This window comes from Arachis hypogaea, chromosome 4 (assembly GCF_003086295.3).
Source record: "Arachis hypogaea cultivar Tifrunner chromosome 4, arahy.Tifrunner.gnm2.J5K5, whole genome shotgun sequence".
In the NCBI taxonomy this organism is placed as follows: domain Eukaryota; kingdom Viridiplantae; phylum Streptophyta; class Magnoliopsida; order Fabales; family Fabaceae; genus Arachis; species Arachis hypogaea.
In genome coordinates, this window is record NC_092039.1 from 63,596,356 (window position 1) to 63,621,904 (window position 25,549).

Below are 25,549 nucleotides of genomic sequence, written 5' to 3' on the forward strand. Positions count from 1 at the left end.
CAAAATTATTTTCAAATATTTTTCAACAAATTACTATTTCTTATCTTTTTCAAAACCACCTAACCACTTTTCCACTTACAACTTTCGAAAATCACTAACCACTTTTTCAAATATCTTTTTAATTAACTAATTATTTTCAATTCTAATTTTATTTTATTTCTTTTTCAAAATTTCGAATACTCCCTCTCTCTCATCTCTTTCTATTTATTTGCTAACACTTCTCTTCTACGTATAATTTGAACCCTCTCTCTCCCTCTGTGTTCAAATTCTTCTTATTCTCTCTCTACCTCATTCCTCTATTCTTCTTTTCTACTGACACCTCAAGGAATCTCTATACTGTGACATAGAAGATTCCACTATTCCCTTTTGTTATCTTCTTTTTCATGTGAGCAGAAATAGGGATAAAACATTCTTGTTGAAGCTTATCCTGAACTTGAAAGGACTCTGAAGAAGAAGCTAAGAGAAGCTAATGCACAACACTCCGGAGAGGATCTTTCAGAGAATTTCAAAAAAGAAGCAGACATGGCAGCCGTACCCAACAACAATGCCAGAGATGCAAGGAAGATGCTTGGTGACTATGCTGCACCAATTTCCAACTTCTATGGAAGAATCATCTCAATTCCTGCCATTGGAGCAAACAACTTTGAGCTTAAGCCTCAATTAGTTTCTCTAATGCATTAGAACTGTAAGTTTCATGGACTTATATTAAAAGATCCACATCAGTTCTTAGATGAATTCTTGCAGATCTGTGATACTATTAAGACCAATGGGGTTGATCCCGAGGTCTACAGACTTATGGTCTTCCCCTTTGCTGTGAGAGACAGAGCTAGGACATGGTTGGACTCACAACCTAAAGAAAGCCTGAACTCTTGTGAAAAGTTGGTCAATGCCTTCTTGACCAAATTTTTTCCACCTCAAAAGATGAGTAAGCTCAGAGTGGACGTCCAAACCTTCAGACAAAAGGAAGGTGAATCCCTCTATGAAGCTTCGGAAAGATACAAGCAATTAACCAAAAAGTGTCCTTCTGACATGTTTCCAGAATGGAACATCATATGTATATTCTATGATGGTCTGTCTGAAATGTCAAAGATGTCATTGGATCATTTTGCTGGTGGATCCCTTTATCTGAAAACACCTGTAGAAGCCCAGAAACTCATTGAGATGGTTGCAAATAACCAGTTCATGTACACTTCTGAAAGGAATCCTGTGAATAACGGGGTGACTCAGAAGAAAGGAGTTCTTGAGTTTGATACTCTAAATGCCATATTAGCTCAGAACAAAATATTGACTCAGCAAGTCAATATGATTTCTCAGAATCTGACTGGATTGCAAGCTACATCCGGCAGTGCTAAAGACGCCTCCTTTGAAGGAGAAGCTTATAACCCTGAGAATCCTACAATGGAAGAGGTGAATTACATGGGAGAACCCTATAGAAACACCTATAATCCTTCATAGAGGAATCATCCAAATTTCTCATGGAAGGATCAACAGAAGCCTCAACAAGGCTTCAACAACAATAATGGTGGGAGAAATAAGTTTGGCAATAGCAAACCTTTTCCATCATCTTCTCAGCAACAGACAGAGAATTCTGAGCAGAGCCTCTCTGGCTTAGCAAACATAGTCTCTAATCTATCCGAAGCCACTCTCAGTTACATGAATGAAGCAAGGTCCTCCATCAGAAATTTGGAAGCACAAGTGGGTCAGGTGAGTACAAGAGTTACTGAAACTCCTTCTAGTGCTATCCCAAGCAATACAGAAAAGAACCCAAAAATAGAGTGAAAGGCTGATGGAGGCAGAAATTGACCGAGTAAGAATTTAATGGAATAAATACGTTGCAAGTACAGTTCTTAACCAGTGAAAATCCGCTTATCAATTTAAAAGGGGGTGTCACAGAATTAAAATAAAAAATTCTGGGAGTATGAATCCTAGGTCGTCTCGCAACGAGTTGACAAAAGAGTGCAGCTTATTGGTCAAAGATTTTCCAAGAAAATTTGAGTTTAAGAAACAGGAAAATAAATGAGAGAATTTATGTAATTTAAATAAAGATCTTGACCGGGAGAAGATTAATTGGAAGTTCTATCCTTGTTGGATTTTTCTCAAGATCAATTGATAATTGGTAGTTGTTTCCACTTAGTTATCCTTTACTGAATAAAGGAAAGTCAAGTAAGTTGGGAGTCAACTTCTATTCACAAGTTCTAATCCTTTTCCTTGGGAAGGATTAGCATTAGTGACTAGAGAGTCAACCAACCAAAAACCCAATTATAATTTAACTCTTGAGTATTCCAACTCAAGGTTCTCATTTTAATCAACTCCCAATCAAGTTGGGGAACTACTCCATTGTCATGAATGTAAACTTCACAAAATTAAAAGGGAAAATAAAGAAAGACATGATAAACAATAATAAAAAAGATCAATTAAAAACAAAAATAGTTCTTGTATTGATAAACTCTAAAAATAATCCAATTGTAACTCTGGAAAATTTAAGGATATGAAAGAGTAAGTGAAATATAAGAAAACAAACTAGAATGACGATGTCTTAGTGGAGGTAACAACTCTTCTCAATATCCAAATCCAAAAAACAAACAAAATTTAAAGAACTATGAATGTGTAGAGAGAAAACCTAGAGGAGGAGTAAAATCCGATCTAAAAACTAAAAAACTATCCTCATCAAAATCTCTCCTGAGTCTTGGCATGTTCCCTGGCTTTAGTCTGTGTTTCTGGGCCGAAAACTGGGTTGAAACGCGGCCCAAAATCGCCCCCAGCGGTTTTTGTAAATTCTGCAGATCGAACATATCACGCGTATACGTCGTCCATGCGATCGCATCATCTAGCGTTTTTCCTCGCCACACGTACGCGTTGTCCATGCGTTCGGATCATCCATGCAGATTTCAATCCACGCGTTCGCATTTGGCACGTGAACACGTCACTGCAATTTTCTCCATTTCGCGCGGTTGCGTGAGCCATGCGTCCGCGTCAGTGTTCGTTGGTCATCTCCTTGATTTCTTGTGTTCCTTCCATTTTTGCAAGCCTCCTCTCCATTCTCTAAGCCATTATTGCCCTATGAAACCTAAAACACTTAACACACGGATCACGGCATCGAATGGTATAAAAGAAAATTAAAATACACAATAAAAATATCTCTAGGAAGCAAGTTTTCAACCATAGAACAACTTTGTGAAGGAATTGTAATATCATGCTAATCATATGAATAAGTGGGTAAAGACTTGATAAAACCACTCAATTAAGCACAATATAAATCATAAAATAATGGTTTATCAACCTCCACACACTTAAACATTAGCATGTCCTCATGCTTAGTTCAAGGAGATAAAATAAATGAGTAGGGGAAATGTAAGACTCATGCAATGCAATGAAACCTATATATATGAATGCAACTATATGATTTTGTCTACTTGGTTAAAAGCAAATAAGTTCTTTAAGACAAACTGATGAGAGGATAATTTATACGCTTTTGGCATTATTTTTAGGTAGTTTTTAGTAGGATCTAGCAACTTTTAAGTATATTTTTATTAGTTTTTAAGCAAAATTCACATTTTTTGGACTTTTCTATGAGTTTGTTTGTTTTTCTGTGATTTCAAGTATTTTCTGGCTGAAATTGAGGGACTTGAGCAAAAATCTTATTAAGAGGATGAAGAAGGACTGCAGATGCTGTTGGATTCTGACCTCCCTGCACTCAAAATGGATTTTTTGGAGCTATAGAAACCCAAATGGAGCAGTTTTAATTGCGTTCGAAAGTAGACATTCAGGGCTTTCCAGCAATATATAATAGTTCATACTTTTCCCGAGTTTAGATGATGCAAACTGGCGTTCAACGCCAGCTTTCTGCCCTATTCTGGCGTTAAACGCCACAAACAAGTTACAAGCTAGAGTTAAACGCCAAAAACAGGCTGCAAACTAGCATTTAACTCTAAGAGAAGTATCTACACGTGAAAGCTTTAATGCTCAGCCCAAGCACACACCAAGTGGGCCCGAAAGTGGATTTCTACATCATTTACTTATTTCTGTAACCCTAGTAACTAGTTTAGTATAAATAGAACTTTTTACCATTATACTCACATCTTTTTTGGAATCTTTGGACGATCTTTTGGAATATCTTTGGATCATTTTGAGTCCTTAGACATTGGGGGCTGGCCTCACGGCCATGCCTGGACCTTCATCACTTATGTATTTTCAACGATGGAGTTTCTACACACCATAGAGCAAGGTGTGGAGCTCTGCTGTTCCTCGAGTATTAATGCAGTTACTACTGTTTTCTATTAAATTCATGCTTATTCTTGTTCTAAGATATCCATTCGCACACAAGAACATGATGAATGTGATGATTATGTGAGGCTCATCATCATTCCCAACCTATGAACGCGTGCCTAACAAACACTTCCATTCTACCTGTAAACGAGCTTGAATGCATATCTCTTAGCCTTCTGGTTCACGATTAGAGTCTTTGTGGTATAAGCTAGAATTAATTGGCAGCATTCTTGAGATCCAGAAAGTCTAAACCTTGTCTGTGGTATTCCGAGTAGGATCTGGGATGGGATGACTGTGACGAACTTCAAACTCGCGACTGTAGGGCGTAGTGACAGACGCAAAAGGATAGTAAATCCTATTCCTACACGATCGAAAACCAACAGCTAATTAGCCATACAATATATGTGCATGGTATTTTTCATCCGAGACAAGAAATCCGACAGTTGATTAGCCGTACAGAAACTGTAGAGGACCATTTTCACGGAGAGGACGGGAAGTGGCTATTGACAACGGTGACACCCAACATACAACTTGCCATAGAAAGGAGTATGAAGGATTGGATGAAGGCAATAGGAAAGCAGAGATTCAGAAGGAACAATGCATCTCCATACGCTTATCTGAAATTCCCACCAATGAATTACATAAGTATCTTTATCTTTGTTTTATGTTTATTTATCTTTTAATTATCAAAACTACGTAACCATTTGAATCCGCCTGACTGAGACTTACAAGATGACCATAGCTTGCTTCAAGCCGTCAATCTCCGTGGGATCCACCCTTACTCACGTAAGGTTTATTACTTGGACGACCCAGTGCACTTGCTGGTTAGTTGTGCGAAGTTGTGAAAAAGAGTTGAGATTACTATTGTGCGTACCAAGTTGTTGGCGCCATTGAGATCACAATTTCATGCACCAAGTTTTTGGTGCCGTTACCGTGGATTGTTCGAGTTTAGACAACTGACGGTTCATCTTGTTGCTCAGATTATGTAATTTTATTTTTGTTTCAACCTTTATTTTATTTTCAAAAAGTTTTCAAAAATCTTTCAAATTTTTTTCTTTGTTTTTGTTTTTCCAAAAAGATATTTTAAAAAAATCCAAAAAAAATTAATAAAATCATAAAAACCAAAAATATTTTGTGTTTCTTGTTTGAGTCTAGTGTCAAATTTTAAGTTTGGTGTTAATTGAATATTTTTATTTTTCTCAAAAAAATTTCGAAAATCCATGCATTGCATTCTTCATGATCTTCAAGTTGTTCTTAATAAGTCTCCTTGTTTGATCTTCATATTTTCTTGTTTTGTGTCTTTTGTTGTTTTTCATATGCATTTTAGATTTATTAGTCTAAACATTGAAAAGTTCTATGTTTGGTGTCTTGCATGTTTTCTTTTCTTGAAAATTTTTCAAAAATGTGTTCTTGATGTTCATTATGATATTCAAAGTGTTCTTGGTGTTCATCTTGACATTCAAAGTGTTCTTGCATGCATCATTGGTTTTAATCCAAAATTTTTATGTGTTGAGTCATTTTTGTGTTTTTCTCTCTCATCATTAAAAATTCAAAAATCAAAAAATATCTTTCCCTTATTTTTCTCATAATTTTCAAAATTTTGGATTGACTTAGCCAAAAGTTTTAAAATTTAGTTGTTTCTTATGAGTCAAGTCAAAATTTCAATTTAAAAACTTTATCTTTTCAAATCTTTTTCAAAAATCAAATCTTTTTTATTTTTTTTCTCTTTCCCTTTTGTTTTTCGAAAATTTTCAAAAATCTTTTTCTTATTTTTGATTCAAATTTTCGACAATCTTTACTAACATTAATGTTTTGATTAAAAAAATTCAAGCTTGTTACTTTCTTGTTAAGAAAGATTCAAACTTTAAATTTTAGAATCATATCTTTTGATTTCTTGTGAGTCAAGTCATTAATTTTAATTTTAAAATCAAATCTTTTTAATTTCCTTTTCAAATCTTTTTCAAAATAAATTTCAATCATATCTTTTTAATCATATCTTTTTCAAATCATATCTTTTTCAATCAAATCTTTTTCAATCATATCTTTTTCAAAAATTTGATTTCAAAAATCTTTTCTAACTTCTTATACTTTAAAAAATGATTTTCAAATCTTTTTCAATTAACTAATTGACTTTTTGTTTGTTTTACTATTTCTTATATTTTTCAAAACCACCTAACTACTTTTCTCTCTCTAATTTTCGAAAATCATTAACTTCTTTTTCAAACTACTTTTTTAATTAACTAATTGTTTTAAATTTTAATTTTATTCTATTTCTCCTCTTAATTTTGGAATCCTAACAAAATTTTAAAATAAAAACAAATATATTTTCCTTTTCCTTTTAATTAATTTCGAAAATCCTCTCACTCTCTCCTTTTTCTATTTATTTATTTACTCACACTTCTTTTCTACTCATAATTCGAACCTTCTCTTCTCTCTGTGTTCGAATTCTTCATCTCTTCTCTCTACATCATTCTTCTATTCTTTTCTTCTTCTACTCACATAAAGGAATCTCTATACTGTGACATAGAGGATTCCTCTTCCTTTTCTGTCCTCTTCTTTTTCCTATGAGCAGGAGAAAGGACAAGGACATTCTTGTTGAAGCAGATCCTGAACCTGAAAGGTCTCTGAAGAAGACGCTAAGAGAAGCTAAAGCACAATAATCCAGAGAAAACCTTACAAAGAATCTCGAAAAAGATGTAATGGCCGAACCCAACAATAATACATGGAAGATGCTTGGTGACTTTATTGCACCAAATTCCAACTTCCATGGAAGAAGCATCTCAATCCCTACCATTGGAGCAAACAATTTTGAGCTAAAGCCTCAATTAGTTTCTCTGATGCAGCAGAATTGCAAGTTTTATGGACTTCCATCAGAATATCCTTTTCAGTTCTTAACTGAATTCTTGCAGATCTGTGATACGGTTAAGACCAATGGAGTTGATCCCAAAGTCTACAAGCTTATGCTTTTTGCTTTTGCTATAAGAGACAGAGCTAGAATATGGTTGGACTCTCAACATAGAGATAGCCTGAACTCTTGGGATAAGCTGGTCACAGCTTTCTTAGCCAAATTCTTTCCTCCTCAAAAGTTGAGCAAGCTTAGAGTGGATGTTAAACCTTCAGGCAAAAAGAAGGTGAATCCCTCTATGAAGCTTGGGAAAAATACAAGCAACTGACCAAAAAGTGTCCTTCTGACATGCTTTCAGAATGGACCATCCTGGATATATTCTATGATGGTCTGTCTGAATTGTCGAAGATGTCATTGGACCATTCTATAGGTGGATCTATTCACCTGAAGAAAACACCTGTAGAAGCTTAGGAACTCATTGAAATGGTTGCAAATAACCAGTTCATGTACAGCTCTAAAAGGAATCCTATGAGTAATGGGATGCCTCATAGGAAGGGAGTTCTTGAAATTAATGCTCTGAATGCCATATTGGCTCAGAATAAAATGTTGACTCAGCAAGTCAATATGATATCTCAGAGTCTGATGGTTTGCAAAATGCATCCAACAGTACTAAAGAAGCATCTTTTGAAGAAGAAGCTTATGATCCTGAGAACCCTACAATGGCAGAGGTGAATTACATGGGTGAAGCCTATGGAAACACCTATAATCCCTCATGGAGAACCCCCTTGATCACTAATAAACTGAATACCTGGGTTTAGCACACTTTACCTCAAAAGAAAGAAGATACCGGAAGGTTCTTAATACCTTGTACCATAGGCACCATGACCATTAAGAAGGTTTTATGTGACCTGGGGTCAGACATAAACCTCATGCCCCTCTCTGTCATGGAGAAACTGGGAATCTTTGAGGTTTAAGCAGCAAGAATCTCACTAGAGATGGCAGACAAATCCATGAAAAAGGCTTATGGACTAGTAGACGACGTGCTAGTGAAGGTTTAAGGCCTTTACATCTCTGCAGATTTCATAATCCTAGACACTAGGAAGGATGAGGATGAATCCATCATCCTTGGCAGACCCTTCCTAGCCACAGCAAAAGCTGTGATTGATGTTGACAGAGGAGAGTTGGGCCTTCAATTGAATGAGGACTACCTTGTATTCAATACTCAAGGTTCTCCTTTTGTACACATGAAGAAGAAGCATGAAAAACTTCTCTCAATACAGAGTCAAGCAAAGCCCCCACATTCAAACTCTAAGTTTGGTGTTTGGGGACCACAACCAAACTCTAAGTTTGGTGTTGAGAGGCCACAACCAAACTCTAAGTTTGGTGTTGAGAGGCCATAACCATGCTTTGATTATCTGTGAGGCTCCATGAGAGCCCATTGTCAAGCTATTGACATTAAAGAAGCGCTTGTTGGGAGGCAACCCAATTTTTATTTATCTATGTAATTTTATGTTTTCTTTAGGTTGATAATCATGTGGAGTCACAAAAACAACTGTAAAAATCAAAGCAAATTCAAAAGAAGTAATAAAAATATCACACCCTGGAGGATAATCTTACTGGCGTTTAAATGCCAGTAAGAGTATCAGAATGGGCGTTAAACGCCCAGTCTGGCACCATTCTGGGCGTTTAACGCCAAAAATGGGCACCAGACTGGCGTTTAACGCCAGAAAAGGGCACAAAGCTGGCGTTTAATGCCAGAAACAAGCAACAGCTTGGCGTTAAACGCCAGGAAAGGTATATAATCTGGCGTTTAACGCCAGAAACAAGCGGCAAACTGGCATTAAACACCAGGATTGCACAATAAGGGCATTTTGCACGCCTAAAAGGAGCAGAGATGAGAAATTCGTGACCCCTCAGGATCTGTAGACCCCACAGGATCTCCACCTACCCTACCCTCTCTCTCTCCCCATCACACATCTCTATAACACCCCACCCAAAATACCACTCACCAATTTAATCCTATAATCTTCCCTATATTCTCTTCACCAATCACCTCCATATCTCTTCCCCAAAAACCCCATCTACCTCACTTTCAAATTCAATCACTTTACCCTCCCAAACCCACCCAATTCCATTTGGCCACTCTCCCTCTCTTTCCCTATAAATACCTCTCTTCACTCTTTCATTTTCACACATCACAAACACTCTTCTACCCCCTTGGCCGAACCTCTATCTCCCTCCATCTCCTCTATTTTCTTCTTCTGCTCCTTTTTGTTTCTTCTTTTGCTCGAGGAGGAGCAAACCTTTTAAGTTTGATGTGGTAAAAGCATTGCTTTTTGTTTTTCCATAACCATTTATGGCACCTAAGGCTGAAGAAACCTCTAGAAAGAGGAAAGGGAAGGCAAAAGCTTCCACCTCCGAGTCATGGGAAATGGAGAGATTCATCTCAAAGGTCCATCAAGACCACTTCTATGAAGTTGTGGCCAAGTGAAAGGTGATCCCTAGGCAATTCAGCTGGAATTGTCATAGAGGAAGACATCCTCATTGAAGAGGACAAGCCCATCACTAAGAAAAGCATGGAGAAAACCAGAGAGCCCACACATGGACCTCAACAAGAGCATGAGGAAATTTCTCATGAAATCCCTGAGATGCCTCAAGGGATGTATTTTTCTCCACACAACTATTGGGAGCAACTCAATACCTCTTTGGAAGGCTTGAGTTACAACATTGACCAACTAAGGGTGGAGCACCAAGAGCACTGTATCATTCTCCATGAGATTAGAGAAGATCAAAGAGCTATGAGGGAGGAGCAACAAAGGCAAGGAAGAGACATGGAGGAGCTTAGGCATTCCATTGGATCTTCAAGAGGAAGAACTAGCCGCCATCACTAAGGTAGACCCGTTCTTTAATTTCCTTGTTCTTATTTTTCTATTTTTTGAATTGCTTTATGTGTTATCAATGTTTGTGTCTTAATTACATGATCATTAGTGCCTAATGTCTACGCATTAAAGCTATGAATAATTCCATGAATCCTTCACCTCTCTTAAATGAAAAATGTGCCTAATTACAAAAGAATAAGAAGTACTTGGATTTCAAATTTTATTTTGAAATAAGTTTAATTATTTTAATGTGGTGGTAATACTTTTTGTTTTCTGAATGAATGCTTGAACAGTGCAAATTTTTTATAGTGAGGTTTATGAATGTTAAATTTCTTAGCTCTTGAAAGAATGATGAACAAAGAAAAATGTTATAGATAATCTGAAAAATCATGAAATTAATTCTTGAAGCAAGAAAAAGCAGTGAATAACAAAGCTTGCGGGAAAAAAAAGAGAATGGCAGAAAAAAAAAGAAAAGAGAGAAAGAAAGAAAAAGAAAAAGCAAGCAGAAAAAGCCAATAGCCCTTTAAACAAAAAGTCAAGGGTAAAGAGGATCCAAGGCTTTGAGCATTAATGGATAAGAGGGCCCCAAGGAAATAATCCTGGCCTAAGCGGCTAAATAAAGTTGTCCCTAACCATGTGCTTGTGGCATGAAAGTCCAAGTGAAAAGCTTGAGATTGAGAGGTTAAAGTCGTGATCCAAAGCAAAAAGAGTGTGCTTAAGAACTCTTGACACCTCTAACTGGGGACTTTAGCAAAGCTAAGTCACAATCTGAAAAGGTACACCCAGTTATGTGTTTGTGGCATTTATGTATCCGGTGGTAATATTGGAAAACAAAGTGCTTAGGGCCACGGCCAAGACTCATAAAGTAGCTGTGTTCAATAATCAACATACTGAACTAGGAGAATCAATAACACTATCTAAAATTCTAAGTTCCTATAGATGCCAATCATTCTGAATTTCAAAGGATAAAGTGAGATGTCAAAACTGTTCAAAAGCAAAAAGCTACTAGCCCCGCTCATCTAAGTGGGACTAAGTTTCATTAATATTGTGAGATTCATTGTATATTCTCTTCTTTTTATCCTCTTTTGTTTTCAGTTGCTTGGGGACAAGCAACAATTTAAGTTTAGTGTTGTGATGAGTGGATAATTTATACGCTTTTTGGCATTGTTTTTAGGTAGTTTTTAGTAGGATCTAGCTACTTTTTGGTATATTTTTATTAGTTTTTAAGCAAAATTCACATTTCTTGACTTTACTATGAGTTTGTGTGTTTTTCTGTGATTTCAGGTATTTTCTGACTGAAATTGAGGGACCTGAGCAAAAATCTGATTCAGAGGCTGAAGAAGGACTACAGATGTTGTTGGATTCTGACCTCCGTGCACTCGAAATGGATGTTTTAGAGCTACAGAAAGCCAAATGGCGCTCTCTCAATTGCGTTGAAAAGAAGACATCCAGGGCTTTCCAGCAATAGATAATAGTTCATACTTTGCCCGAGTTTAGACGATGCAAACTGGCATTCAACGCCAGCTTTCTGCCCTATTTTGGCGTTAAATGCCAGAAACAAGTTGCAAGCTAGAGTTAAATGCCAAAAACAGGATGCAAACTGGCGTTTAACTCCAAGAGAAGTCTCTACATGTGAAAGCTTTAATGTTCAGCCCAAGCACACACCTAGTGGGCCCAGAAGTGGATTTCTGCATCATTTACTTATATTTGTAACCCTAGTAACTAGATTAGTATAAATAGAACTTTTTACCATTGTACTTACATCTTTTTTGGAATCTTTGGATGATCTTTTGGAATATCTTTGGATCATTTTTAGTCATTAGATATTGGGGGCTGGCCTCACGGCCATGCCTGGACCTTCATCACTTATGTATTTTCAACGGTGGAGTTTCTACACACCATAGAGTAAGGTGTGGAGCTCTGCTGTTCCTTGAGTATTAATGTAATTACTACTGTTTAATATTCAATTCATGCTTATTCTTGTTCTAAGATATCCATTCGCACACAAGAACATGGTGAAAAGTGATGACTATGTGACGTTCATCATCATTCTCAACCTATGAACACGTGCCTGACAAACACTTCCGTTCTATCTACAAACGAGCTTGAATGCATATCTCTTAGCCTTCTGGTTCACGATAAGAGTCTTTGTGGTATAATTTAGAATCAATAGGCAGCATTCTTGAGATCCGAAAAGTCTAAACCTTGTTTGTGGTATTCCGAGTAAGATCTGAGATGGGATGACTATGATGAGCTTCAAACTCGTGACTGTAGGGCATAGTGACAGACGCAAAAGGATAGTAAATCCTATTCCTACACGATCGAGAACTAACAGCTGATTAGCCATACGATATCTCTGCATGGTATTTTTCATCCGAGACGAGAAATCTGATAGTTGATTAGCCGTACAGAAACCGTAGAGGACCATTTTCACTCAGAGGACGGGAAGTAGCAATTGACAACGATGACACCCAACATACAGCTTGCCATATAAAGGAGTATGAAGGATTGGATGAAGGCAATAGGAAAGCAGAGATTCAGAAGGAACAACGCATCTCCATACACTTATCTGAATTTCCCACCAATGAATTACATAAATATCTCTATCTTTATTTTATGTTTATTTATCTTTTAATTATCAAAACTCTATAACCATTTGAATTCGCCTGACTGAGATTTACAAGATGACCATAGCTTGCTTCAAGCCGTCAATCTCCGTGGGATCGACACTTACTCACGTAAGGTTTATTACTTGGACGACCGAGTGCACTTGCTGGTTTGTTGTGCGAAGTTGTGAAAAAGAGTTGAGATTACAATTGTGCGTACCAAGTTGTTGGCGCCATTGAGATCACAATTTCGTGCACCACAAATATAAATCAAATTCCACTAATTCAAGTCATACAGTAAGAACGGGTAAATTTGTGTAAGAAGACATCTCATAAAAGCAGGGAACGTAGGATCAAGCATTGAACCCTCACTGATGGTGTATGTGCACTCTAATCTCTCTAGTGTATAGGGTAATCACTCTATCCTTCTCTAATCATGCTTTCTAAACTTTGTTCTTTTCCTAACCAATCAACAATATTTAATGTACCAATGCAAATATCATGAGGTATTTTCAAGGTTGTAATGGGGCTAAGGTAAGGGTACGGGTATATATATATAGGCTAAGTGAGCTAAAATATGAATTTTTGACTAACCTAGGCTCTCACCTAGTATACATACACTCTATATAACTTAGAATCGTGCCTAGCTACCCATAATTTCTCACTTTGCATTACATACTCATGTATCAAATTTTCTTTTAATTTTTATCACATATGCATTGATCTTTAATTAAACTTAGCATTGGGGTAATTTTGTCCCCTTATTTATTTATATATTTATTGAATACACATGGATTTTTAATTTTTCTAGTTTCACATGAGTAGGTGCCCAAATTCCCATTATTTTATCATGACACATTCCCTTATTAACTCTTGTTCCCACAATCTTCCCATACTCAATTAACACACAATTTCTATCTTAAGCTAACCAAAGATTCAATTGGGATATTTAATTATTTTTCCGCTTAAGGCTAGTAATGTGGTAAAATATAGAACAGATGGGATTAAAAGGCTCAAAGTGGCTAACAAAGGTAATTTAAAGGTTAGGCTTATTTGGGATAAGTGAGCTAAACGAATAATGGCCTCAATCATATGCATGCATATAACACATTAAACATTGGACATATAGGGTGAAACAAAATATAAATTACAATCATAGAGAAGTAAACACACAAGAATAAAATGTTTATGGTTAAATAGTGTAACCATATAAATAAGCTCAAAATCTCACGGGTTGTATGTTCTTTAGCTCAAAAACCAGGTTCCAATTACAACTTCAAACAAATTTAACACAAAAAGTTTTGATTTAAATTAGTTAAATTTTTCAAAAATAGAGTCTTAAAAAGAAACTCATTATATTTCAACCAAATAGAACATGCATGCAAATAACCTATTAGTAAACAATCTATCCTATCATAATCAAAGGAAAAATAACTAAATATCCTACTTTATTGATGTTAGGGAAGAGAAGTTACCTCCGGAAGTCAGGTACTGACAAACCTCCCCACACTTAAGGCTTTGCACCATCCTCGGTGCCATCTGTCAGGAAAGAAGGGGGGCTAGTAGCAGTATCTCTACAATCAGGACCGTCATGGCTCCCTGTGCTGGTAAATGAAGTGGACTCCGGAGTGTCTGGGTCTTTGTCAGGTCTGTGGTTTCCTTTGAGTAGTTCCTTGAGGTATTTGAATCGGCGTTGGTTGCGGCGCTCTCATAGCTTCGCTTTCTATTCTTGACAGTCCAACCTCTCTAGTATCTAATGGAGCAGCTGACTTGTTGAAGGTGCTTGTGGTATGGAAGGAGGCATGTCTTTAGCCTGTTATGCAGGTTGGCTGGTAGTGGCTGCTGGAGGTTTGATATATTTTTCGTTAGGGATGTACTGATCACTCCGTGGAAGCATGGCTTTGGTGTCTCCAGCTCTGTAGGAGACTCCAGCTGCTGAGACGAGATCTGAAACCAAGGCAAGAAAAGATAAGTTTCCCGCAATTTGTACATGTCCCATTGCATTCCGGATTTGTCTTGGTAGGTTTAGAAGCTAGTCTGTAATGATACACCAGAGTAGAACAGCCATGTCTGCAGTGAAGGAGGACTCAGAAGTGCTTGGAAAGATGTAATGGGACATAATCTGCGCCCATACTCGAGCTTCTAAGGTAAGTGCGGAAGCAGATATTCCCTTAGGTCAGGAACGATGGTATCCATAGATCCATGTGCTGCCAGGTTGTGCGATAACTCTGAGAACGGCGTCCCAGTCAAATTGGTATGTCTGGTGCTGGAGTGCGGCTTCTTGAAATGCATCCAATCCTTCTGGAGCAGGGGAAATATTTAAAGCTTTATGAATGGCCTCTTCTGTGATGGGGACTTGCTTCTGATGGACTAGACAGACTGCAGGGTTGGCAAGTGAAAGTTGGAGTAAAATTCAACTACCCATGATAGATTAATCTATCGTGACTGTCTCTGTAGGAATCCCCATTGTCTTCGCTCAATCCGGGGCTCAACGTATTCAGCAATTTGGGTCGGGAGGATGAGAAGGTGCTCATTGTTATAGTTCCTTTCCGCCAGAATGGGGAACATATGCTCATAGTAGCGGTTATTGAACCGCGCAGTGTCCTTTGCTGGAAAGGCTTTCTCTTTTTCATTGACCTTGATAACCCTCTTGATTCATTTTGTTGAGGGTTTAACCGCTGTTGAAGATGGCTTTGCCACTAATGCTCGTTTTGTTCCTCTCCTTGCTGGTGGTTTGGGAGTAGCTTTCTCTTTTCCTTTCTTGGTGGCCATCCTGAAAGGGATAGAGTAAGGACTTTAAAACTTCAAGGGTTAGGGCAAGGAAGAGAGCTGTATATGTGATAATCGATGCACGGTAAAGAAGGATGTCGTTAACACATGGTCATGACTACATGTGAAAGTTCATCAATGGAAATATAACAAGTGCATGTAAGGACAATTAGATGCAAGATGTTTATTGGCATGCCGGCAAAGGCATGAGTAGCATAGATCAAGCATTAAATGTCCAAGTTAGATTATCAACTCTTTCAAACTAACAATATGTTTGTATGTGACAATTATATTTAATCAATAAAAAATAAAAGGGATTTTGTGAAAAACAAGCATTTAGAGTAGTGGAATAAAAGAATTCTAAAAATAGTGCACAATGCCAGACGGGCTTTTTCACAAACACATAGCATGCATGGTAAATATGTTTTTGAAAGTAAAAAATTTGAACATGCAAGCAATCCTATGAAAAGTAATATAATTGTCAAACAAATCCTTAATAATCCACAAGCGAAATATAGAGAATATAGACCCAAGTAAATTTCCAACACCAATAAAAAGGGTGTAAAAAGAAAAAAGAAAAAGAAAACATAGATAATGAAAGGAAAAAGAAAAAAAAGAAGAAGAAAATAAAAATAATAAATGGAAAAGTAAAAAAGAGAAAAAAGAAAGGAAAGAACCTTGATGATGAGTGGCGAAAAAGAAAGAGGGGGGAAAGTAAGTAAGAAGTGGGAAAGAATGAAGAGGGAAGGAAGGAAGAAGAAAGAAAGAAGAAGGGAAAAGAAAAATGTAGGATTTGAGGAAGAAAAGATATGATATTTGGCTGATCTGGATAAGTTGTGCGGCGTAGGCGACGCGGACGCGTGGGGAACATGGACGCGCGAATGGCACGATTTCTAAGTGACACGGACGTGTGGGGCATGCGTTCGCGTGATATAAATTGTGCTATTGGCGCGAGAGCAGCTTCTCGTTCGCGCAACTTTCTGTTTCAAACTTATTTTGCTAAAATTTGGGGTGACGCATTCGCGTAGGTGACACGATCACGTGAAAAGCTATATTTTGAAAAACTACACGGACGCGTGGGTCACGCGATCTCGTGGTGAGGCTTGTACTTCTAGCATGGTTCCAGCCCCATTCCAACCTAACATTCTGCCATACACCCTTTTTACGTCGATTTTTTTGGGGCACGCGTTCGTGTAGGTGACGTGGACGAGTGGGAGGCCATTTTTTCCACATGACACTGACGCGTCAGTGATGCGGTTGCGTGGGCGTATTTGTGCCAAAGGCATGCCTCCATCCACACTTTCACATGACTTTCTGTAAAATTCTCATCTCTTTCCAAGGGGCAAATGACGTGGACGCGTCGGCGACGCTGTTGCGTCACGTGCCATTTTTCTTTTTTTGTATGCAGTATGCAGATGAAGATGCAACTATATGTACTGATAATGAGAAGAGTTATTGAAAAAGAAAACTAAGGAGGGGAAAAAGAACGATTATACCATGGTGGGTTGTCTCTCACCCAACACTTTGCTTTAACGTCCTTAAGTTGGACGCTCCACTAGCTCAGTCTCCTGCTGTTGGTGGATCCTCCAAGAGGAATATCTCTAGCTCCTTGTTCTTCTGCATCTTCTCACCATGATATAGCTTTAGGCAATGTCCATTGACCTTGATGAATTCAGAGCTTGAAGGATGACTCAAGTGAAAGACTCCGTATGGCTCAGCCTTCTCTACTCGATAGGGACCATCCCATCTTGATCTCAACTTGCCTGGCATGAGCCTTAATCTGGAGTTGTAAAGGAGGACTAAGTCCCCAGGTTGGAACTCTCTCCTCTTGATGTGCTTATCATGCACAACCTTCACCTTCTCTTTGTACAGCCTGGAGTTCTCATAAGCTTTCTAGGCAAAGGTTTTCTAATTCTTACTGTTGCAACTTTCTTTCAGTTTCGGCTTTCTCAAATTCCATATTGCATTCTTTTACCACCTAGAAGGCTTTGTGCTCTACCTCAACTGGGAGGTGACAGGCCTTTCCATAAACTAAGCGGAAGGGACTCATCCCGATTGGTGTCTTGTATGCTGTCCGATATGCCCAAAGCGCATCTTGGAGCCTGGTGCTCCAGTCCTTTCTATGAGGCTTGACTATCTTTTGTAATATATGCTTTATCTCTCTATTAGGCACCTCGGCTTGTCCATTAGTCTGTGGATGGTAGGCTGTTACTACTTTATGAATTATCCCATGCTTCTTCAGTAATCTTGTTAGTCTCCTATTACAAAAGTGAGTGCCTTGATCACTCACAAAGGAAACGTAATCTATAGCTAATAGTGTATAAAGGTAATATATAGGTAATCTCACAAAGGAAACAATAGTTTTAGCATCATCAGTACAGGTAGGAATTGCTTCCACCCATTTAAAAACGCAATCCATAGCTAATAGTATATAAAGGTGACCATTAGAATTTGGAAATGGACCCATGGAGTCGATGCCCTAAACATCAAAAATTTCACAGAAAAGCATAATCAGTTGAGGCATCTCATTCCTCTTGGATATATTACCAATCCTTTGGCATGGGGAACAAGATTTACAAAATTCAGCAGCATCTTTAAAAAGAGTAGGCCACCAGAATCCACAGTCTAAAACTTTTCTAGCTATTTTTTGAGGGCTAAAATGTCCTCCACTCTCAAATGAGTGGCAGGCCACAAAAATGTACTGGAATTCTGATTGAGGCACACATCGTCTAATTACCTGGTCAGCACCACACCTCCATAAATATGGATCATCCCATATGTAATATTTGGACTCACTTTTTAGCTTGTCTCTTTGATGCTTAGTAAAATTGGGAGGAAAAGTGTAGCTAACTAGATAATTGGCTACAAGTGCATACCAAGGAACTACTTCAGATACTGCCTGTAAGCTATCAAATGGGAAAGTATCATTGATAGGAGTGGAGTCATCCTTAAGGTGCTCAAGGCGACTTAAGTGGTCTGCCACTAAATTCTGGTAACCACTCCAATCCTTAATTTCTAAATCAAATTCTTGCAGCAGCAGTATCCAACATATTAGCCTTGGTTTAGACTCCTTTTTAGCTAGTAAATATTTTAGAGCTGCATGGTCTGAGTACACTACTACCTTAGTACCAAGTTAATAGGCTCGGATTTTATCCAGAGCAAAAACAATAGCCAGAAGCTCTTTTTCAGTAGTACTTGATGAGCGGATAATTTATACGCTTTTTGGCATTGTTTTTAGGTAGTTTTTAGTAGAATCTAGCTACTTTTAGAGATGTTTTTATTAGTTTTTATGAAAAATTCACATTTATGGACTTTACTATGAGTTTGTGTGTTTTCTATGATTTCAAGTATTTTCTGGCTGTAATTGAGGGACCTGAGCAAAAATATGATAGGATGCTGAAAAAGGACTACAGATGTTGTTGGATTCTGACCTCCTTGCACTCGAAATAGATTTTCTGGAGCTACAGAACTTCAAATGGCGTGCTCTCAATTGCGTTGGAAAGTAGACATCTAGGGCTTTCCAGCAATATATAATAGTCCATACTTTATTCATGTTTAGATAACGCAAACTGGCGTTCAACGCCAGTTCCATGCAGCATTCTGGAGTAAAACGCCAGAAACACGTCACAAACCAAAGTTAAACGCCAAAAACATATTACAACTTGGCGTTTAACTCCACGAGAAGCCTCTGCACGTGTAAAGCTCAAGCTCAGCCCAAGCACACACTAAAGTGGGCCCCGGTGATGACAAGTCATCATATACCCATTTCTCAAGCTAATTTCACTTGTTTCGCTAGTTTTTATGCACTTTCTTGCACCATAAGTAAGCAATTTAGAGTGGAATTGCATGTTTTATTTGAATCAATCAACCACCATTTAATTGATGCTAAATCATGAGATTCAAGCTAAATTTAATTGTTTTTTATTGATTTATAAACCTTGTGAATTTAGTGATACTAGATTGGTTATTTTGATTAATTGTAGGTGAAGAAAAGAAGAAAAGAAGGAAGCGTGGCTTAAGAAGTGTGGCCAAAGGAAGAAAATAGTGTGGCAAAAGAAGAAGGAGTGTGGCGCAGCATTGAAGGAGGAAGCCACACTGCCCTCCACAAGAGCACACTGCCCTCCAAGGGAGCACAACAATGAACCAAGCATTCAAGGCTTCACTGCTCTGCCCATCTTGAGGGTGGAGCACAATTCTAGGCCAAGAAACAAGGGAAGGAAAAATTCTGCCTGCCCTCCGCAAGAGCAATTTCGGGCTCCTCATGGAAAAATTCAAGGAAATTGTTCTCCAAGTGCCACCCATGGGTTTCGAACCCAAGCACATGAAGGGAAGGGAGTGGCGCAACAATAAAGGAAAATGAGCCACACTTGGTTAAAAGGCTACCACCAAGTTTCGAACACAATATCTCTAGGAAGCCAAGCCTTAAGCGTGAATCATGTGCCAAGAAGAAAAAGCTCAGCATGCCTTCAGCCAGGTTTCGATCTTGGGACCTCACCCAAGAACACGGAAATCTTGCACTCCCCTGCCCTTGTGGAGGGCAGAGCAACATTCCTTAGTGCATGGTGCATAATTTGGCACGGCCAGCACACACATTGACGCACAGCAAGGGAGCTTGGGCGCACAGCTTGGACGCACCATGACAACACTGCCTTGCTCTCCACAAGGGCAGGACAGCATCCTGATGCCCCTCCCAAATTTGGCACGCTAGTTGGATCCACATGCAAGGCTTCCCTGCTCTGCCCTCCACAAGAGCAGAGCAACCTCCTGGGAGCAACATGGGCTGAATTTCACTCAAAAATCCAACTTAATTCACTTCTTCACCAAATCAAAAAGCCCACTCAAAATTCTTAGATCCAAAATAGAAAGTGTATAAATAGGTGTTAGTTAGGATTAAAAAAGAAGCTGACTTTCATTTTAACTTTCATCCTTAGTCAACTTGAGAGCTCACTTTCCATTTTACTGTTTTTCGGCAATAGCTTGAGAATTGGAGGAGAGAATTCACTTCTTCTTCCTCTGATTTTTTTTGTTTTCTTTACTGGGCTTTGTTTGAGTCTTAAGTGTGAAGAATTGAGGATCTTCTGTCTCAATCTCCATTTAAGATCTCTTTGATTTTCCTTCTGCATAATTGAGTTAAATTTCATTTCATTTACTGCTTCAATCTTCAATTTCTCTTTACTTGCTTTGTGAACTTGGATCTAGGAAGGCAATTAAGATCTAGACTCTGCTATCTAGTCTCTGGAGTCATGAGATCTAATTTTCTTTATGGTTCTTCTGTTGAACCACTGCTGTATTCAAATTTCCATTTCTGTTTGAGATCTAGCCAATTTCGATTCTTATCTTTCTTTAATAATTGTTGTAATTTAGTTTCTCTTGCTTAAATTCTGAATTCCCAGTCCTTAAATCCCTTTTTCATTCAAGCAATTTATATTTCTTGCACTTTAAGTTACCGCAATTTACATTTCTTGCACTTTAAGTTTCAGTCATTTAATTTCTTGTTCTTTAAGATTCAGCACCTTTACTTTCAGTTCTCTTTAATTTCTGCAATTCATCCCTCTCCCTTTACATTTCCTGCTATTTACTTATTGTTGGATACAAAATCACTCAACCAATACTTGATTTGCTTGACTAAATCAACCACTAAACTAAAATTGCTCAATCCTTCAATCCCTGTGGGATCGACCTCACTCCCGTGAGTTTTATTACTTGATGCGACCCGGTACACTTGCCGGTGAGTTTTGTGTTGGATCGTTTTCCACCATTATGTTTTTGGCGCCCTTACCGGGGATTGAATTAGATTGACAATGATTAAGTGAGGTGGTGGTCTAGATTAAGCATTTTTTTCTTTTTAACTAAGCACATTAACTGTTTGACACATTGTGTCACCTAACCCTCTAACCACATTCTAGCATTAGAATGTCCATGTTTCATTTGGTTTGTTTATGATTCTCGCAAGTCATGGAGGCTGAGGTGCGTGAACAGGGAGTGAGCAACAATACCCATCCTACAAGAAGGGTGTTGGCCTCTTACACTATCCCTAATGCAAGAAACTGCGGGAGTAGCATATTCACTCCCAACGTTCATGCAAATAATTTTGAGTTGAAGCCTCAACTTATCGCTCTGGTGCAGAACAATTGCTCCTATGGAGGAAGTCCACTTGAAGATCCAAACCAACACTTATCCATCTTCCTCAGGATTTGTGAAACTGTCAAAATAAGTTGTGTGCATCCAGACATCTACAAGCTACTGCTGTTTCCATTCTCTCTGAAGGATAAGGCCACTCAATGGCTAGAGACATTTCCAAAAGAAAGCATCAATAATTGGGAAGACTTAGTGAGCAAATTCCTAACCAAGTTCTATCCTCCCCAAAGGATTATCAAACTCAAAACAGAGGTCCTAACATTCACTCAGATGGATGGAGAATCATTGTATGATGCATGGGAAAGATACAAAGCTTTAATCAGGAAGTGTCCACCAGAAATGTTCAAAGAATGGGATAAACTTCAAAACTTCTATGAAGGATTGACTCTGAAAGCTCAGGAAGCACTAGACCATTCAGCAGGAGGTTCTTTGCAATTAATGAAGACAACAGAGGAAGCCCAAAACCTCATAGACATGGTGGCAAACAATCAATACTTCTATGGTCATCAAAGGCAACGCCAACCAGCCCAGAGAAAGGATGTACTGGAGCTTGAAGATGTTGATGTTCTATTGGCACAAAACAAACAGATGCATCAACAGCTTCAGCAACAAATAGAAATGATGGCCAAGAAAATTGATGGACTGCAAGGTGCTGCAGTAAACACACATCGCCAATCTCAAACCTCACATGGGTGGAATCAATCTGAAGAAAGTTTTAGGATATTCAATTATGAGCAACAAAGCTCTAAGCAGGTGCAATGCATGAATAACACTTCAAGTTCATTAAAACACAATTTTCATGGTGATGCACACAAGACACCCTGGAAGACTCATTCTAATTCAAGGTGGGGTGAGCACCAGAACCAAGGACAAAGTGACTTCAACTATAGCAGCATTAGCAACACAAACAACCAAAACCATTCATCCAATAATACTAACCAATTTAAAAACCCACAGAACACATACCACCAATGCCATAACAACTCACAAAACCACCAGAATAACTTTTCTACATCCACATCCCACCCTCAAAGTACCCCCACAATTAATTTAAACAACTTCCAGCAACAACCATTTCATTTCACATAACCACAACCAAATCCAGACTCTCAAAGAATCTCAAGTCTAGAGAAAATGATGGAGAAACTCATGAAAAATCAAGAGATGGCAAGACAAGATCAGGAAACTGCAAGGAAAGATCAGGCCCTGGCATTCAAAAACCAATAGGCCTCAATCAGAAACCTTGAGAGACACATGGGGCAAATGGCTAAGCAAATTTCAGAAATGGGTGAGAAGAGAGCAAATACCTTCCCCAATGTCATTGAAGAACACCCAAGAGACAAAGGAAAAGCTACAAAGTGGGAGGAGTGCAAGGCAATCACAGTGGGAAGTGAGAAGACTATGAAGAAGGAAGCCATCAGTCAGGAACAACACAACAAAGAAGTTCCACAAGAAGAAATAGAGGAGAACAGTGAAAAGGATCAGACAACCAAGAAGGCACAAATTTCAAAGGGAGACAAGAATATCCTTGAATCACAACTACAAGAGAAGAAGGAAGGGGTGAGGCCATATGTCCCCAACCTTCCATACCCTCAGAGGTTCAAAAAAGAAAACGAGTATAAGCAATACTCGAAATTCTTGGACATATTTAAGACTCTCAGCATCAATATTCCTTTCTTGGAAGCACTTGAACAGATGCCATTATATGCCAAATTTATGAAAGAAGTACTCACAAAGAAAAGATCCCTAAAGGAAGGGCAAATTGTTGAGATGACAAAGGAATGTAGTGCTATCCTCCAAAGAGAGTTGCTAGAGAAGAAAGATGATCCTGGGAGTTTTTACATACCTTGCACCATAGGAAACATAACAATTGAGAAGTCATTCTGTGACCTCGGTGCAAGCATAAACTTGATGCCTTTGTCTCTAATGAGGACACTTCAAATTTCTAAGCTGAAATCCACACGAATAGTTTTCCAAATGGCTGACAAATCCATTAAGCAAGCACTGGGAGTTGTGGAGAATGTGTTGGTAAAAGTGGGAAAATTCTTTCTCCCTGCTGACTTTGTTATCTCAAATATAGAAGAGGACCCTAACACTCCCATCATCCTGGGGAGGCCTTTCCTAGCTACGGGCAGAGCATTGATAGATGTTGAAAAAGGGGAATTGTTGCTAAGAGTGCATGATGAGCACCTAGCATTCCATGTTTTTAAAACCATGCATGAGCCTACTCAAGAAGAAGATTGTATGAAGGATAAGGCCAGAGATCAAAGCCTGAAGGAGGCAGTCAATGAGTTAACTCCAAGACTTCTAAATCCATGCTTGAAAGCAGTAGAGATGGTGCAACAAAGCAAAGAAATCAATGAGGAACTAGATCCAAAGCCCCCAGATGAGAAATTTAACATCCCAGATAAAGAACCACCAATGCAGGGAATATCTTTTGAGAAAGAAAAAAAGAAGAGGCCAAGAGGGTAGAGAAACAAGAAGATCCTCACTGAAGACTTCTCACCAGGGGATAAAGTGATGTTAAACACCCAACCAATAAAGGTGTCTCCACAAGTGTCTGAATACTACACTGTGAACCAGGTCCTTTCACTTGAACACCTAGAGATCATCAAAGAGGAGACCGGAAGGAAGTTCACAGTAAGAGGTGAAAAGCTGAGGCACTATGATTTTCAGCCTCCATGATCAAAGAATGGAGGATGTCAAGCTAATAACAATAAAGAAGCGCTTGTTGGGAGGCAACCCAACCGGAGGTAGTTTTCTTTTCATAAGCTTTTTCAATAAAAAGGTTGTATGATTTGTATGTATTGCAAGGAGCTAAGTTTGGTGTTCCACACCAAAATAAATTAAGAGAGAATGAAGCATTCTAAGTTTGGTGTTCCACCAAAATTTGATCTAAAAACACGTTCTCACTTTCTGCCTAATGCTAGCTCCAAGCAATCAGACAAATCATTTAACCATTTAGCTATTTTCTAGTTCATAGTTACATAACCTTTGGCAAGGCTAAGAGAATCTATAATTGGTTAACTTGTTGCATCAGAGGTAATGGCAAGGAATTAAGTTTGGTGTTCCCACACCAAAATAAATCCAAGAGACACACTCAATTTATGCATACTAACCATTCATTTAAAGGCTTGAGATGCAAGCAACTTTTGAGAATTATGCAGAAAACTAGCCAACATTTGAAGACAATTTGCATTATGACTCAAAAGGGAGGCAACAGGAGGAAGAATGAAAAGCTGCAACTTAAAAGGTTGTATTTACACTTGATCCTTGTTGTTGTGAAAAGTTTTAATTCAGGAATTCTTGTATGTCTTGCTAAAGTGTTCATCTAGTTGCAAGTGAAGTTGTTTGATTAAGTATGCTGATCTGCATAATACTTGTCATTCATCACTTAGCTTTAAATTTTGTTTTGTTTCCCATATGCTTGAATAAAAGAGAAATGTTTGAATTAGAAAGTAAATACCCAATGTTGCATAAGTTAGAATGGAAGTTAATGGTGGTATATGTGTTTGATTAAATGCATAACTCATGAAATAATTGTTGCATAATGTCATTTTCATTGAAGTGTGAGCTAGCTTGCTGTCATAAAGGTTCCTATCAGTAAAGAAAAAAATCCCTTGAGAATAAAATAAAACAAAAAGAAAAGGAAGAAGAAAAAGCCAATGTGGCAAGAAAAACAAAGAATAAAGGCTGGGCACCAATAGCTTGGACCCTAGGACACATGCCTGTGGTGTTCTTGTACTAGGATATGCTTGGACAAGTAAATTCTAAGGGGTATTTCAAAACCTGGCCACTTAGATCAACTGATTTGGGATGGTCAATTGAAAATCCACAATAAAGAGCAACCTAGCTACAGAACATTTAGTTATCCAAAGAGGGTGCTGGGCATCAATGATCCTAGGAGGAAATAGTGAGCCATGTGTTTGTGGTGAAGAAATGTTGAGAAAAAAATAAAGCCAAAGGCTATTGCAACATTTGACACCAAGCCTTCAAAGAATAATAAGCTTGTTAAGCAAAATAAGAAAAGAAAAGTTAGCAAGGGA

The 25,549-nt window shown here is 38.2% G+C and overlaps 1 non-coding gene across 1 annotated transcript; it reads right to left on the reverse strand.

The window, feature by feature from the left end:
- Positions 1–927: 927 nt before the first annotated feature.
- LOC112798715 (small nucleolar RNA R71) lies at positions 928–1,031 on the reverse strand. Its single transcript, XR_003200314.1, has one exon. It is a non-coding gene; the product is annotated as a small nucleolar RNA R71 (small nucleolar RNA).
- Positions 1,032–25,549: the final 24,518 nt, after the last annotated feature.